A 16384-nucleotide genomic window follows, 5' to 3' on the forward strand; every position below is an offset into this window, starting at 1 on the left:
ATAAAAGATGATGAATAAAAACTGTTGACGTACCAAGACGATTTAGAACCTAACAAAATATTATTTTATTACAGTAAGATTATAACAAATCAAAATAAGATACATTATTTTGAGTGTTTTAATCAATGCTAATTTCAGACTATAAAAATTATTTTTATTTAAAAAGACACTTTCTGTGTAACTAAAACCAAATGAAATTAAAATTGATTAAAACTAGTATTTTTTTAAATAGAACATATCTATGTTCAATTGCTTTTAGTTTTCTACGATTATCTTTTACAAAACAGTTTATTAATAGAAGTTTTTTGCTATATCTATGCAACTGTAACATAAGTATCTAATTTGAACTACTTAAAAACCTTAAACACTATTAAACAGTCCAATATAATATGTAATATCACATAATTAACTTCTTGGCGTTAACATTTAGAAAATATTTTTAAATAACGTATGTATGACCTAAATCTAGCAGTTGTAAATATTTTTTTTAAACTTCAAGCGCCTGACCGAGAAAAGTTAAGGTAAAAAGCAGTTTGAGTTTCTTAAAGATAGATTTAATAAATTTTCATTTATAATAGTTTATCTTTGGAAAATAATTAGTAAAAATCCAGAATAAAGTAGTTAGTAATTGTGTGCCAAGTATGGTATACAATATACATGACAAATTTAACACAGGCCCAAGTCTCTTTATCATGTTATATTATCTTTTAACATAAAGAAATAAAGTGCAATCTGCAGCTAGAATCAGAGTTTTAATTTAAGAAATTTTTTTTAACTTAAACGTTTTCTTAGACGTCTGTTTTGTAATGATTACTTATATTTTAAATATAAAGTATCACAAATAAATATGAAGTCAGCAGATACTGATGGCTCAGTATCTGCATGACCCGTTAACTTATTTTTATGTCTTAAGCCCTTCTTAGTCTTAATCATTCTAATGGTATAGTAATCACTTAAATAGTAGCTTAAACTAAAAACAACCGGTTATAATTTATACAGCACAGTTTAATCAACAATATTTAATAACAAATGTGATTTAAAAAATACGTATTAACTCAAGTAAAAATTATACAAAAAGTTGATAAAGCTAAAGAATAATTTAATAATTTCTTCAATAAGCAACAAAGTTTAATCTATAATTTGGTACTTCTTTTAAAGTAACAAATTTACAAAAGTTTAAACACTCAACTGCAATCCACTCAAAGTTCCAATTCAATGTCATCAACAAGAGTTCATAAATAAAACTGACCGTTGCTACAACAAGAATAGCATTTTGTACTAAAAATTTGTCGTTAAGCAAACGTCATAGTGCTTTAATAAATTTAAACTTGTCAGTGTTTACAACTAGTTATTTTGTAAATTTATTAACTATTATCACAACGCAGGGCAGATAGCGTTACATTTTCCTTTCTTTTTATCCTTTTTTTGGCATTCTTGGCCAGGCTCCAATGATAAGCATCAAGGTCATGAGTAGACAGGAAAGAAAAATCGAACATACTGGTTTGCTAAACAACTACTGACGTAACTCATGAAACTGCTTCTTTTCTCTTGCAGCTGAAACAGGTTGCCCGCCTGCAACTCGTCACACTTCTCTAGACACTGCTGGCGATTTCAAAAAATGTCACGAATCCATGACTTGTCAGTTTTTTTTTTTTTTTTTTTTTTTTAGTACCAAATTAAAAATTAACCACTTTCGAAGATATGAAAAAAAAGAAAAATTAATTAAAAAGAAGAGAAAAACTTTATTAAATTTGTACAGGTATTTTAACCAAAAATAATATTTTAATTGCAACAACTAAAAAAAAAAATCAACTACTAATAAATCATTAAATAAACTAGTTACCAAAGAAAAAAATAGAAAGAAAATAAAGTTATAACCAGTTGTTTTCCATTCACTACCCCTAAATATACATAAACGCTTAAAAGCAGTAAAAAAAAAAAGATACTTACGCCGAATGAACGCTTAGAATTCATCTGAGCTAGATGCTTCGGCATAACTTATGGGGACTTCTCGTTCCCTTAAATTGTATGTTTTAGTTTCCTCACAAGTTGTAACTCTGGGAACATACGCTTTCACGTTCCTTATAGAAACCTTTACCAACCCAGAATTCTTTTGAATAATCATACTTTGCTCTGAACAAGAAAGCACTTTATATGGACCATGGTAGAGTGTGCTAAGTTTTCGCTTGTTTTGTCTCCTAAGCCAAACCCATTCGCATTCGAAAATCCCTGGTTCATAGTATGATTTATTATTGTGGCGCTTAAATTGCTTACCAATTTTAGCCATCATATTCAAAAATACTTTAGTTTCTAGAGTGTTGGGTGTGGTGATAATGTCAGTACCCTCAAATTTGTCGAACATTACTCTCCCCGACAGATTCTGGGCCGTCCCTAGAGCATATTGAGCTGGGGTATAAGGTGAACCTTCAACGAAGGTATTGTTTAAAGCTGTCGTTATCAGAGGCAAATGCAAAGCCCAGTTTGTCTTATCAGATAACGCGCGAAGTGCAACATTGATAGTCTTATGTTGCCTCTCGATGAAACCGTTAGATTGAGGGCTGTATGGGGATACCAAACGATGATCTATTCCTAACTGCTCGAACGCTTCGGTTAACACGGTGTTAACAAATTCACGACCGTTATCAGAAACAACTACTTGAGGGACCCCGAATGGACCAACCCAGCAATGAAAAAAAGCATTCCTGACAGTCAAAGCTTTCTTATCTGTGATCGGCATAGTTACAAGAAACCCTGTGGCTCGGTCTTTGGCAGTTAAAATATACTTATTATTACAAGATGACTCGTTTAAAGGACCGACAAGATCTATGTGAACAAACTGGAATCGTTCCGTATTGTCTGGAAAAAAACCAATTTTTGGACGATTATATCTTGTTACTTTGTCGCTTGACATACCACACAGCTTTTGACCCAATGAGTCACATCTTTTATCAATGTAGGCCAATAATAGTCTTTTGCAATAGACTCGATTGTTTTATCAATTCCCAGGTGCAACCTATTATGGGCCACATTAAATGCTGTTAGGCGCATAGATTCGGGCAGAATGATTCGCTTATTATTTTCGTCTACCACTACCGCTAAATTATCTGGTTGTAAATATTCGACCGTTTTCTTCATATTACGTGCGGTATCTACTAGCCCCGGTTCATTACATTGCAAGACCGCAATAACTTCCCTATTTATCATATTAAAGCTAGTCGTATTTTCCCCGATCACTTCATTTAACGGACTACCTAAAATTTCCTCTTCACCGTCTAAATCACCGTAATCAGACTCGCTGTCTTCAGCCTCTGACTCAGACGTATAAACAAAATCAGAATCCTGGTTATACGCACGAACATGCATTGCCGACTGTGGGGGTCGGCTTAAACTATCTGCTACTACATTATCATGGCCATCTATATGCCTTACTATTGGATTAAATTCCTTGATTGCGCATATCCAACGTTGTTCCGCTGGAGAATGATTACCCATTTCGTTTTTAATGGCCCTTTCTACTGATTTACTATCAGTACGTATTATTAAGGATCTCCCCAATATTCTGCTTTGAAAGTGCTTAAGAGACAAATACACCCCGCGAAGTTCCTTATAAAAAGTAGAACGTACTTGCTTAAATGGAGGGAGCTTTTTTGAAAAAAACGCAAGCGGTTGCATTCCCCCATTTCTCCCTTCTTGTTCCAGAACTGCGCCAACGTGGCTGTCGGAAGCGTCCGTGAAGAGAACTAGGGGTTTTGTGTGGTCTTCATAGCTTATTGTTGCTGCTTTAACTAACAGAGATATTGTGTCATGATAAGCTTTGATTTGGCCATCAGTAAGTTTAATAATTGCCCTATTGCTTGCCTTAGATCCCCCCGAAATTTCATTAAGCGGAGCCATTACTTCGGCCAAGTTTGGTATAAATCGATGATAGTAATTAATCATACCAATTACCCTTTTTAACTCTTTGCGCGTGTTTGGTAAGGGTAATTTTTTTATAGCTTCTACCTTAGATTCCATAACATCAACCCCGTCAACACCTACTGTATGACCTAAAAAATCTACCTTAGTTCTAGCAAAAGAACATTTTGCTTGATTTAAAAATAAACCGTTTGTCGATAATGTTTCTAAAACCTGTTTTAAATGTGATATGTGACTGTCCGCGGAATCTGAAAACACAAGAATATCATCTAAATATACAAAAGTGAAAGCCCCACAAGAGGACAAGATACTGTCCATAAACTGCTGAAAACGTGTTGGCGCATTCCGCAACCCGAAAGAAGTCACCTTAGGGACGAATACCCCGGAATTAGTTATGATAGCAGCATATTTTCGTGAGTTTGGATGAAGAGGTAAGCTATAGTAAGCTTCTTTAAGATCTAACGTGCTGAAAAAACGGGTACCTTCCGGAATTCTTTCCGAGAGCGTATCTATGCGCGGTAGCGGGTATGAAAATGGGCGTGTGTGGGCATTCAAAACTGTATAACCAACACAAATACGCAAATCACCATCTTTTTTGGGCACTACCGTGATTGGTGATGCACACATGTCGGCATCCCCCTTTACAACAGCACCTCTCGCAATTAGGTCTGAATAATTTTTATCTACCTTTTGTTGACAAGTTAAATTACATCTTCGCGCCTTAATCATTCGCGGTTTATAATTGTCAACTATAATTTCTAGAAAGTGGTTGTGTTTTCTAGGAGCAGTATAATCAGGAGTTTTTGTAAGCTCAGGGTAATTCAACAGTAGTGCTTCACACTTGGTCTCTAACGTAGCTATGTTATTACTATCCTTAACTTCCCCCGTATTAATTGACACAACTACCGACGCAGGCAAGTCAGCGGCCCTAAACAGTTTAGTCGTTTTGTTAGACAATTGATGCGTCAATTCTAACGTGAAAGGGCATATTAACAGTTTGTTTGACATTAAAATGTCCATACCTAAAATGCCATAACTCCTATACTCTTGAGTAACCCAAAAATTATGTTTAATGGTTTTTAAATTACCTAGCTTAAGGTCAACGCAAGCACTCCCTATGGGGTGGATTTCATTGTCGCCAATACCCTTTATAGTTCTACTGAACGGCTTAAAGTAGTGGTTTATGCCATTTGTTAGATTCTTAGGCAATATAGAAACTTCACATCCAGAGTCAATTAAGAAAAGAACGTTTGTAACATTGTCCTTTGCAAATAATAGACTTTGAGGCAAGGTTTTTGGATTTATAGACGATTTATTTGAAATAGCAAACGACCAATTAGTTTTTACAGTTAGTTTTGTCGTGATATCATTACGCAATTGAGAGTGAGAGTTTGTTTCAGGTGATGGCTTTTTAGGCTGCCATGGTTTGGCAGAGGGACGAATTGGTACGGATTCTACAGGCTTATTAAGAGGAACTCTGTTCCCATCCTCATGTCCTCTCATTGTTTTGAAGATGGGAAATCGTTTTTTTGATCGTGTTGTTGCCGTAACGGGGACATAGGGCAAGTTGAAACTGCAGCACAATAGTCTGCCCTATCTCCAAACTTTGCATGTTTGTGACAAAGCGCGTTTTGTTCGTAATTCGTGCGCTTGTTATACCCTTCCCCGAAATACCCCTGACTACGACTGTGTTCATAGCTGCGGAAATGTTCCCTTTTTTGTGGAATTTTCTCATGCCATTTTTGTTTGTAATATCTCTTATTGTGCTTAAATCGCTGAGGTTCGTATGAAAAGTTTTTAGCATTTTCAAAGACCCTCTGTTCTTCAATGTCGCATATAAATTCCGTGCGCCTAATAAACTCATTATATTCAAGCCCAAAACATTCCTTTATTTTGTTTTTTAAATTATTAGGGGCATGTCTATGCATAAAGTATTTAATTCTGTCTTCCTCTTTAGACTTTGCCCATTGCTTAGCTGCCAAAAACAAGTCCTGGAATTGAACTGGCTCTGGCCATGATGGGCTTGCACCTAATATGCGAGGCAATTTGCTTCCTTTCCCTTGTAAAAAGTTAACAAGACTGCTATAAGTTCTGTCTTCGTCGTGTGTTTCAACGAAGTCAATTATATCTGAACGGGGCCAAATTCTCTGGAGAATTTCAAACTTCTCCATTTCAGATGTTATACCATAAGCCGTACACCGGTCTTCAAAAAAACGTAACTCCACAGCCGGATCGCGTACGGCATCAATTTTTTGAAAAAGCTTACAATTTTCAAGAGTTTTTTTCTTGAAACTTATTTGTGTTGACATTTCACCTAAAGCGTGCGAGGTGTGATTGTTAAGGGTGAGGCCGCTGTCATTTATGGTCTTATTGGTATCTAATCTTCTATAAATAGCTTTTAGTTCATTTTTTAGTTTATTTTTTTTCTCTAAAACCTTAGCTTGCTCTAGTAAGTGAGCTAAATCCTCAACGTCTAAGTCAACTTCATCTATAGCATTAAAATCTACAATTTCATTATTGTCCCTAGTCTGCGCGCTTACTTCTGTTTCATGAGCGCTGTTTATTGTCGCTTGAATATTGCTGGGAGATTGTGAGTTCGATATCAAGTCAGAGTCGCCATTGAAGTCAGCAGATACTGATGGCTCAGTATCTGCATGACCCGTTAACTTATTTTTATGTCTTAAGCCCTTCTTAGTCTTAATCATTCTAATGGTATAGTAATCACTTAAATAGTAGCTTAAACTAAAAACAACCGGTTATAATTTATACAGCACAGTTTAATCAACAATATTTAATAACAAATGTGATTTAAAAAATACGTATTAACTCAAGTAAAAATTATACAAAAAGTTGATAAAGCTAAAGAATAATTTAATAATTTCTTCAATAAGCAACAAAGTTTAATCTATAATTTGGTACTTCTTTTAAAGTAACAAATTTACAAAAGTTTAAACACTCAACTGCAATCCACTCAAAGTTCCAATTCAATGTCATCAACAAGAGTTCATAAATAAAACTGACCGTTGCTACAACAAGAATAGCATTTTGTACTAAAAATTTGTCGTTAAGCAAACGTCATAGTGCTTTAATAAATTTAAACTTGTCAGTGTTTACAACTAGTTATTTTGTAAATTTATTAACTATTATCACAACGCAGGGCAGATAGCGTTACAAATAGTTAAAGTACAGTTTGAATGAAACTTATAGCATTCATAAGTTACCATAATGAATCCTATTGACGCCATGTTCATTTATCTAAAATTATCCAAGCATAAGTTTTAATTTTAAAACTAACGAATGTTTATTATTAGTTCTAAATCCTTCTTCTTAAAGTTGTAGTAAGTCATCTTTAAACAACAAAGTTTCAATATTTTATAAAATATTTTAAGTTTGTTGTTTGTAAAAAGATAACTTGCATTTTAAAAGTACTACAAAACTTTGAACATCTCTTGAATTGAACTACATTTAAAATGCTTTTTTTTTATTTATATTGTTTATCAAATTATATTATTTCCAAAGAAGTTATCTATTAAAAAAAATATTTTTTTTTATTAAAAAATAAACAATGCAAATATAAGCATTTCAAATTTTTACATATGCTAAATCTTGTGCTTGGTTATCAGTTTTTTAAACTTTGTATGTTTACCTGAAACAATATAAAGAACCATTAACAACGTTGCCAAAAGATCAGGAAAGTAAGGATAAACTAAAGAAATGAAAAAAATCAGAAAAGCATCTTTAAATTTAAATTTTTGTTTTTAAAGATTAGGTTTATTTAGTTTACTAAAACTTCGAGGCGTGACTACTGTCTTGGTATTTTAAGCACTTCTTGTTTATAAGTATTGAAAGTTTGAAACTCTTTTTTAAGAGATAGAAAAGTCTACTCAACTTGAAAATATAAAGAAAACATCATTTGTTTAAACAAATTTTTAGTTTATGTCATAATTTTAAAACCAGTAAAAACAAATTAAAATTTAGAATTTTGTTTTAGTTAACTTTTAGTTTTTTTAACTTTTCATACTTGATGATATGTGCATAGGCGGCTTAAGACTTGTTCGCTGGTATTTGTTACCTTAAAAGTAAAAGATCTTAGGTTATCAACTGGAAAAATTTGATATAATTTTTACATATGTATAATTTTGTACTTGGTTATCAGTTTTTTGAATTTTGTATGTTCACCTTTAACAATATGAATAACCATTAACAGGGTTGCCACAAGATCAGCAAAGTAAGGTAAAACTAAAAAAAATGACAAAAGTCACGAAAAAATGGCAGTTTTTGAAAAAAATTTTTGAAAAGTGATTAAACTTGATAAAATTTTAAAATTTCAAAATTTTTTTGTTGAAAGTTTACGAAGTCCCTTACTTTTCAAAGCTTTCTGTTGTAAAACATTAATAAATAATTCAAGTCAGACTAAAAATGATTTCTTAAAAATTTACAAAACTACTTAATTTCCAATGCCTTCATCGGTATAGTTAATAAATATCCTTTAGAAATAAGACTTTACTTTTCTATTCAAATAATTTACTAAAAGTTATTATTAAGATGCACTGTTTTTAACGGGAGAAATTTTTGCTACTTTATTTAAAAATAAGTTTAAAGAGTAAAAGCACCTCTGGATCTTAGTAACCTTAAAAAAAAAACAATGAAAAAATAAATTAAGTGAAAGAAGTTGCTTTGATATAATCAGTTTGTAAATTTGAAAAGTTATGAAAGGTTGTGTGAATTTAAAGTTGCATGTTTAAAAATAATTTTAAGCACCTTTGCTAGAAGCCACTTTTGCACGGCGTCACGCTTGCACAAGTAACTTTTGCAAGAAGTGACATTTTTATTAATAAAGAAACTTTTGAACTGGTTTAATTTTCTTTTTAATTAAAATTATATACAATTACTGTTACCCCTTACCTTTACCCTAGGCTGGTTATATTTTTCTTGTAAATATTATTAAAAATTTTTTTTTTTACTATTACTGTTACCCCAAACCCATTTCGTTGGTCTTCTTTTTTGTTTAATTTTTTTTATTTAAATTTATTTTTCTATTACTTAAACTGTTACTCATAAGTGTAAATTTTACCTTTGGTCGGTTATTATTTTTTTTTACTCCCTAAAAATTGACTCTTTGTGCATATTTGAACATTGATCAAAAGTATTTTCGTTCATGTTTGACGCATCTCAAATTTAAAGGGCCTTCCAATAAATGGTTGACATTCTTGATGACAAAACAGCCAGCCTAAATGATCAAAAATTAGGCTGAGTTATATATCTAGCCTGAGTTAGTTTGAACTTATAATATAATTCGATATGATATAGTTTAAGCCAAAAATTTAAAAACTATTATTTATCAGTTTATATTTGTCTAAAAACCAAAATATTTCAAAAGCCACTTTAAAAACATAAAAATAAAGGAAAAAAAAAAGATGAAATAATTCCTGATAAAATAAAAGTAAAAACTATTTACTCCGAGTACTCCGAGTGTTTTAAGTTTAAGACAACGTTTTCATCATTTTAATGCGGAATTGCCACATATCAAGCTTAGAAAAATTTCCTGAATTTTTACTGACACTTTCCTGGCTAAATTATGCTACAAAAAGCTAAAAATAACTATATACTTCTTATATAAATACTTCTTATATCATTTATTATAAATATTTTCCAAAAAAAATAGTATTTGATAATATACTCTTACAAATTTTACAAACTTCATTAATTCTACAAAATATTATAAAAAAATTAAACATAACCATATCCTGTTATGAGAATATTTCTTATATCATTTGAAAATAATCCTTTAAACTAAAAAAGTAAAAGTTAAACAAAAGTTAAACAAAAGTATTTATACTCTTACGTACTGTAAAAACTTAACAATATTTATAAACAAAAAACAATAAACATCTGTTTAAAAAAATATTTCCTCTATTTGTTTTCAAATTATCTCTAATATACAAAACTTTACAACACAGTCTGTTTTTACTTAATTTTATTATTATAGTTTATTGAACGACAAAAATACACGTTCAAGTATTTTGGTCTTGAGAACTGGTGCACGAAAAAACCTTTCAGTTATCGAGTTGCATACCATAAATACCTTTTAAAGTCTTGTCAAGGACACTTAAAATTCAGATAAAACTAAAATTAGATAAAGTATACACATAAACTTGTTAAATGGAATACTAAACTAAGTGCTTATTTAGAAAGAACTTGAGCATTTATTTAAACAAAAAACACTTTTGTTCTAAATTTATGCAAGATAAGCCTTTGTGTTTATACTTCAGTTTCACTATAGGAGTGTCCTTGCCAAAAACCATCAATACTAAAAAGCTTACAAAAACTGCTTTTTTTAATTACGGTAGTTGTTCAATATGTTAATAGGCAAATATTGTAGTTTTCTAAAGGATATTTATTAACTATACCGATGAAGGCATTGGAAATTAAGTAGTTTTGTAAATTTTTAAGAAATCATTTTTAGTCTGACTTGAATTATTTATTAATGTTTTACAACAGAAAGCTTTGAAAAGTAAGGGACTTCGTAAACTTTCAACAAAAAAATTTTGAAATTTTAAAATTTTATCAAGTTTAATCACTTTTCAAAAATTTTTTTCAAAAACTGCCATTTTTTCGTGACTTTTGTCATTTTTTTTAGTTTTACCTTACTTTGCTGATCTTGTGGCAACCCTGTTAATGGTTATTCATATTGTTAAAGGTCAACATACAAAATTCAAAAAACTGATAACCAAGTACAAAATTATACATATGTAAAAATTATATCAAATTTTTCCAGTTGATAACCTAAGATCTTTTACTTTTAAGGTAACAAATACCAGCGAACAAGTCTTAAGCCGCCTATGCACATATCATCAAGTATGAAAAGTTAAAAAAACTAAAAGTTAACTAAAACAAAATTCTGAATTTTAATTTGTTTTTACTGGTTTTAAAATTATGATATAAACTATAAATGTGTTTAAACAAATGATGTTTTCTTTATATTTTCAAGTTGAGTAGACTTTTCTATCTCTTAAAAAAGAGTTTCAAACTTTCAATACTTATAAACAAGAAGTGCTTAAAATACCAAGACAGTAGTCACGCCTCGAAGTTTTAGTAAACTAAATAAACCTAATCTTTAAAAACAAAAATTTAAATTTAAAGATGCTTTTCTGATTTTTTTCATTTCTTTAGTTTATCCTTACTTTCCTGATCTTTTGGCAACCCTGTTAATGGTTCTTTATATTGTTTCAGGTAAACATACAAAGTTTAAAAAACTGATAACCAAGCACAAGATTTAGCATATGTAAAAATTTGAAATGCTTATATTTGCATTGTTTGTTTTTTAATAAAAAAAATTATTTTTTTTAATAGATAACTTCTTTGGAAATAATATAATTTGATAAACAATATAAATAAAAAAAAAACATTTTAAATGTAGTTCAATTCAAGAGATGTTCAAAGTTTTGTAGTACTTTTAAAATGCAAGTTATCTTTTTACAAACAACAAACTTAAAATATTTTATAAAATATTGAAACTTTGTTGTTTAAAGATGACTTACTACAACTTTAAGAAGAAGGATTTAGAACTAATAATAAACATTCGTTAGTTTTAAAATTAAAACTTATGCTTGGATAATTTTAGATAAATGAACATGGCGTCAATAGGATTCATTATGGTAACTTATGAATGCTATAAGTTTCATTCAAACTGTACTTTAACTATTTGTAACGCTATCTGCCCTGCGTTGTGATAATAGTTAATAAATTTACAAAATAACTAGTTGTAAACACTGACAAGTTTAAATTTATTAAAGCACTATGACGTTTGCTTAACGACAAATTTTTAGTACAAAATGCTATTCTTGTTGTAGCAACGGTCAGTTTTATTTATGAACTCTTGTTGATGACATTGAATTGGAACTTTGAGTGGATTGCAGTTGAGTGTTTAAACTTTTGTAAATTTGTTACTTTAAAAGAAGTACCAAATTATAGATTAAACTTTGTTGCTTATTGAAGAAATTATTAAATTATTCTTTAGCTTTATCAACTTTTTGTATAATTTTTACTTGAGTTAATACGTATTTTTTAAATCACATTTGTTATTAAATATTGTTGATTAAACTGTGCTGTATAAATTATAACCGGTTGTTTTTAGTTTAAGCTACTATTTAAGTGATTACTATACCATTAGAATGATTAAGACTAAGAAGGGCTTAAGACATAAAAATAAGTTAACGGGTCATGCAGATACTGAGCCATCAGTATCTGCTGACTTCATATTTATTTGTGATACTTTATATTTAAAATATAAGTAATCATTACAAAACAGACGTCTAAGAAAACGTTTAAGTTAAAAAAAATTTCTTAAATTAAAACTCTGATTCTAGCTGCAGAGTGCACTTTATTTCTTTATGTTAAAAGATAATATAACATGATAAAGATAATTGGGCCTGTGCTAAATTTGTCATGTATATTGTATACCATACTTGCCACACAATTACTAACTACTTTATTCTGGATTTTTACTAATTATTTTCCAAAGATAAACTATTATAAATGAAAATTTATTAAATCTATCTTTAAGAAACTCAAACTGCTTTTTACCTTAACTTTTCTCGGTCAGGCGCTTGAAGTTTAAAAAAAATATTTACAACTGCTAGATTTAGGTCATACATACGTTATTTAAAAATATTTTCTAAATGTTAACGCCAAGAAGTTAATTATGTGATATTACATATTATATTGGACTGTTTAATAGTGTTTAAGGTTTTTAAGTAGTTCAAATTAGATACTTATGTTACAGTTGCATAGATATAGCAAAAAACTTCTATTAATAAACTGTTTTGTAAAAGATAATCGTAGAAAACTAAAAGCAATTGAACATAGATATGTTCTATTTAAAAAAATACTAGTTTTAATCAATTTTAATTTCATTTGGTTTTAGTTACACAGAAAGTGTCTTTTTAAATAAAAATAATTTTTATAGTCTGAAATTAGCATTGATTAAAACACTCAAAATAATGTATCTTATTTTGATTTGTTATAATCTTACTGTAATAAAATAATATTTTGTTAGGTTCTAAATCGTCTTGGTACGTCAACAGTTTTTATTCATCATCTTTTATTTTGTCAATATACAAAAATACGTTATCAAAGTATGCAAATATTTCCGATTATCTTTTTTTTTTTTTTTGAAGTGTTTTCGATATTTAGTCCTCAGCGAACAAAAATTAGGAATCTAAACAGAAGTACATACAATACAATTCTAAAAACAAACCATATTACGAATCACTACTTTAGAAATCTTACTATACTTGTGTTATGTCTTACATTGTTGTTATTTATACTAATCAGTTTTCATTGATTTATGCGTGTAAACTGTAATTTGTACAACTTTTATAAAAACTTGTCTTAAAAGTAATAGCTGTTATTTTTATATTTTAAATCACACAATTTTTATAAGTAAAAAACAAATTGTTTGTTACGTCAAATAATAATTTTGGTACAAAAAATGACTAAAAGTTTATTTAGCATCATGATTTACAGCAGTTGGAAATACAAACTAAGCTGCTTTTTACTGTTGATTTTTTCAACTTGTGTTCACTCAGAAGTAAAGAAAAGACGCGACGCACGAGAAGGGAGAAAAGAAAACCTACAAGGAGCTTTTACGAAGGCTACAGGGACAGGAACAATTGTGGGCGGAAGATAGATCCTATTTGAGCTCCAACTCGACAGGGAAATAGCGTGATTGAATCCAACTGGAAGTTCTGAGCCTTTTTGAAATTGATAATCGGTTGAAACTGCGGGATTTCGGTCATGGAATGATGAACAAAGCAGCAAGTGAAGCCGGATAATTTATAGGAGTAGACATGTTTGTGATCTACGATATCGCCTCTGTATTCAACACGTTCAGCTACGACAATTACGAAAAGTTTTTCTGCTGACACAAACTCCAGTTTTGAGTTCCAGAGCAAAGGCGACTTAGGCAGTTCTGTGGTTGGAAGCAGTCGAAAAGTGTCCAATAAGATAATTTAATATAACAGACTTTTGCCGATAATTTAGTGAACGGAGTTGTTTCGAATTGAGGTATCCACTAAAAGATGCAACTTCGTAAACTCCATGGTATGTAGATAATCTTTGTAAATTAAACTAGTCACTGATTTAACACTGATGGTAGGTGTCCCAAGTTCTTGTTAAGTACAAACATGATGACGATAAAGCAGCTGCAGAGCACTTCGGTTTAACATGAGAGAGCTCAGCCTTTTTTTATTTAAAATACCTACTTTGCTTACTTGCAGAGGATTCTCGTACTCTGCAGTTTTAGTTTTACAATTATCTTTTCATCTAAACACTTTGCAATCTTTCACATCGCTTCCAGTAATCATTGTCAACTGCTTGTCAAACTCAGCTTGAAAATCAACTTCACTGAGGAGAATTACCAACGCAATGTTGTGCTTACCATAGTTGTCATTTTGATAGTCTTCGTCTTGGCACAAATTATTTAAAAGTTTTCCTGCAAGCTACCCCTGTGGTGCAACCCGACTTTGTTCAAGATCTTTTGGATTTTCTTAGAAATTGAACGGTCCTTCTGTGTGCTGCAAATGATAATTGTTAAAGCAACTCGCTGCAGTTGGAACCCATCTTTTGCTGAGGATGGCTCCTTGGCAAGCTATAACATTATGTTTTTGTTGCTGAAATAAGGAGCATGATAAAGAGCGTCCCCCACTCCCGCGTCCGATCCTTTATGCTTCTTAACAATCAAGTTTTGAGAAACTGTCCTCAACTTATCATCAATCCGCTCTACGTGGTTTGATGAAAAGGTGCCACGCACGGCTGCCCAATGCTACCGGTAGTTTGAATATTAAAACCTCCGCATAAAATGGTGCACCAAATTATCGAAGTGGACACTTTTCGACTACCTGCAAGCCACCGGACTGCCCGAGTCGCCTTTGCAGGAGCTCTGGAACTCGAAACTTGAGTTTGTGGTGGCAGAATTGTTTTTTGTAATTGCCGTCGTTGAACGAGTTGTGCAAAGAAGCGACCATCGACCAAAATAATTTCTTCCCCTTCAAAGCATTCATTTGCTGCGCTCTTCCGTTCACCATCTCAACCCGAGTTCCTGCAGCTACAGACGACTATCAATTTTAAAGTGGTTCAAAACGACCTGTTAGTTCCAATCACACTATTTACCTGTCGAGGTCTTCCAACTAATTTGTTTTTTGTCCCTGTAACCTTCGTAATACCCCATCAAGTAAGCAAGTTTTCTGTGAGTGTCGTTGTTTTGTTTTGGGGCATACATGCTTCCCGCTGTGAACTTGTACTCATCTACGAAAAAGTTTTCAATTCCCAAGCAGTAAACGGCGTTCAACACCAGCGCGTAATTGTCAGTTAAGCAAATTTTTCGTGTTTGAACTCGGTTTCCCCAGACTTCTGCCCGTGTGGCGCTTCAGGTCATATGTAATAATGGACAAATGTTAGGAAGTTTCTTTTTTTCGTGCGTCCTTACTTGACTTGTGAGTGAACATAAGTTGAAAATAAAGAAGCAGTTTAGTTTGTAATTTAAAGCGTGTTGTTAATCATGATGCTAAATAAACTTATAGCATTTTTGTATACAAAAATACTATTTGACGTAACAAAAAGATTGTTTTTAACTTATAAAAATTGTGTGATTAAAATCATAAACATAACAGCTATCACTTTTATGGCAAGTTTTTATTAAAATTGTACATATCAAAATTTAAACACATAAAACAAAGAAAGTAGCTTTGTTTAAATAATTAAAATAAAAGACATGACACAGCTATAGTAAAAATTCTTTAATAGTGATTCGAAATATGGTTTATTTGTTAGAATTTTATTTGTTTGTCTGTACTTTTGTTCGGATCGTAAGTTTTTGCTCGCTGACGACTAAATATCGAAAAACTTCGAAAAAAAATGTACATAAAATCACAACTCTAACAACCAAAACATAACACAAAGATAAATAATGGCTAAGCAGAAACACTTGCATATTTTTAGAATATTTTTTTTTTGAATATTGACAAAGTACGAAATGTAAAATAATATTGAAACACTAAGCGAATTAAAAAAATATAGTTTTGTTACAGTAAGATTATAACCAATCAAAAAAAACACTGAAGCTTTACAAAAATGAGAGGACAGTAAAAACATATAAAGGACACGTAAATTGTTTTCATGAAAAATTTTGTACTTCTTTTTGTTACTGTTTTTAGAATAATATAACAAACTAGTTAAAATAAACTCTTAACATTAATATTAAATAAAGCCCTTCGAGGTAAGAAATGATAAAGAATTTTTATTAAACACCTTCAATTGGCTGATAATGATGAAAAGTTTTTTTATCAAATTTTGCGACTTTAGTTCTTATAAGTTTTTTATATAGCTTTAACATTATTTTTTACTAAAACAAATTATAAACATTAGTCATTTTCGATGTAGGTCTTTAAAACATCAAACTTAAACACAA

This window comes from Thalia democratica, chromosome 5, assembly GCF_965202585.1.
Source record: "Thalia democratica chromosome 5, ktThaDemo2.hap1.1, whole genome shotgun sequence".
Lineage (NCBI taxonomy): Eukaryota > Metazoa > Chordata > Thaliacea > Salpida > Salpidae > Thalia > Thalia democratica.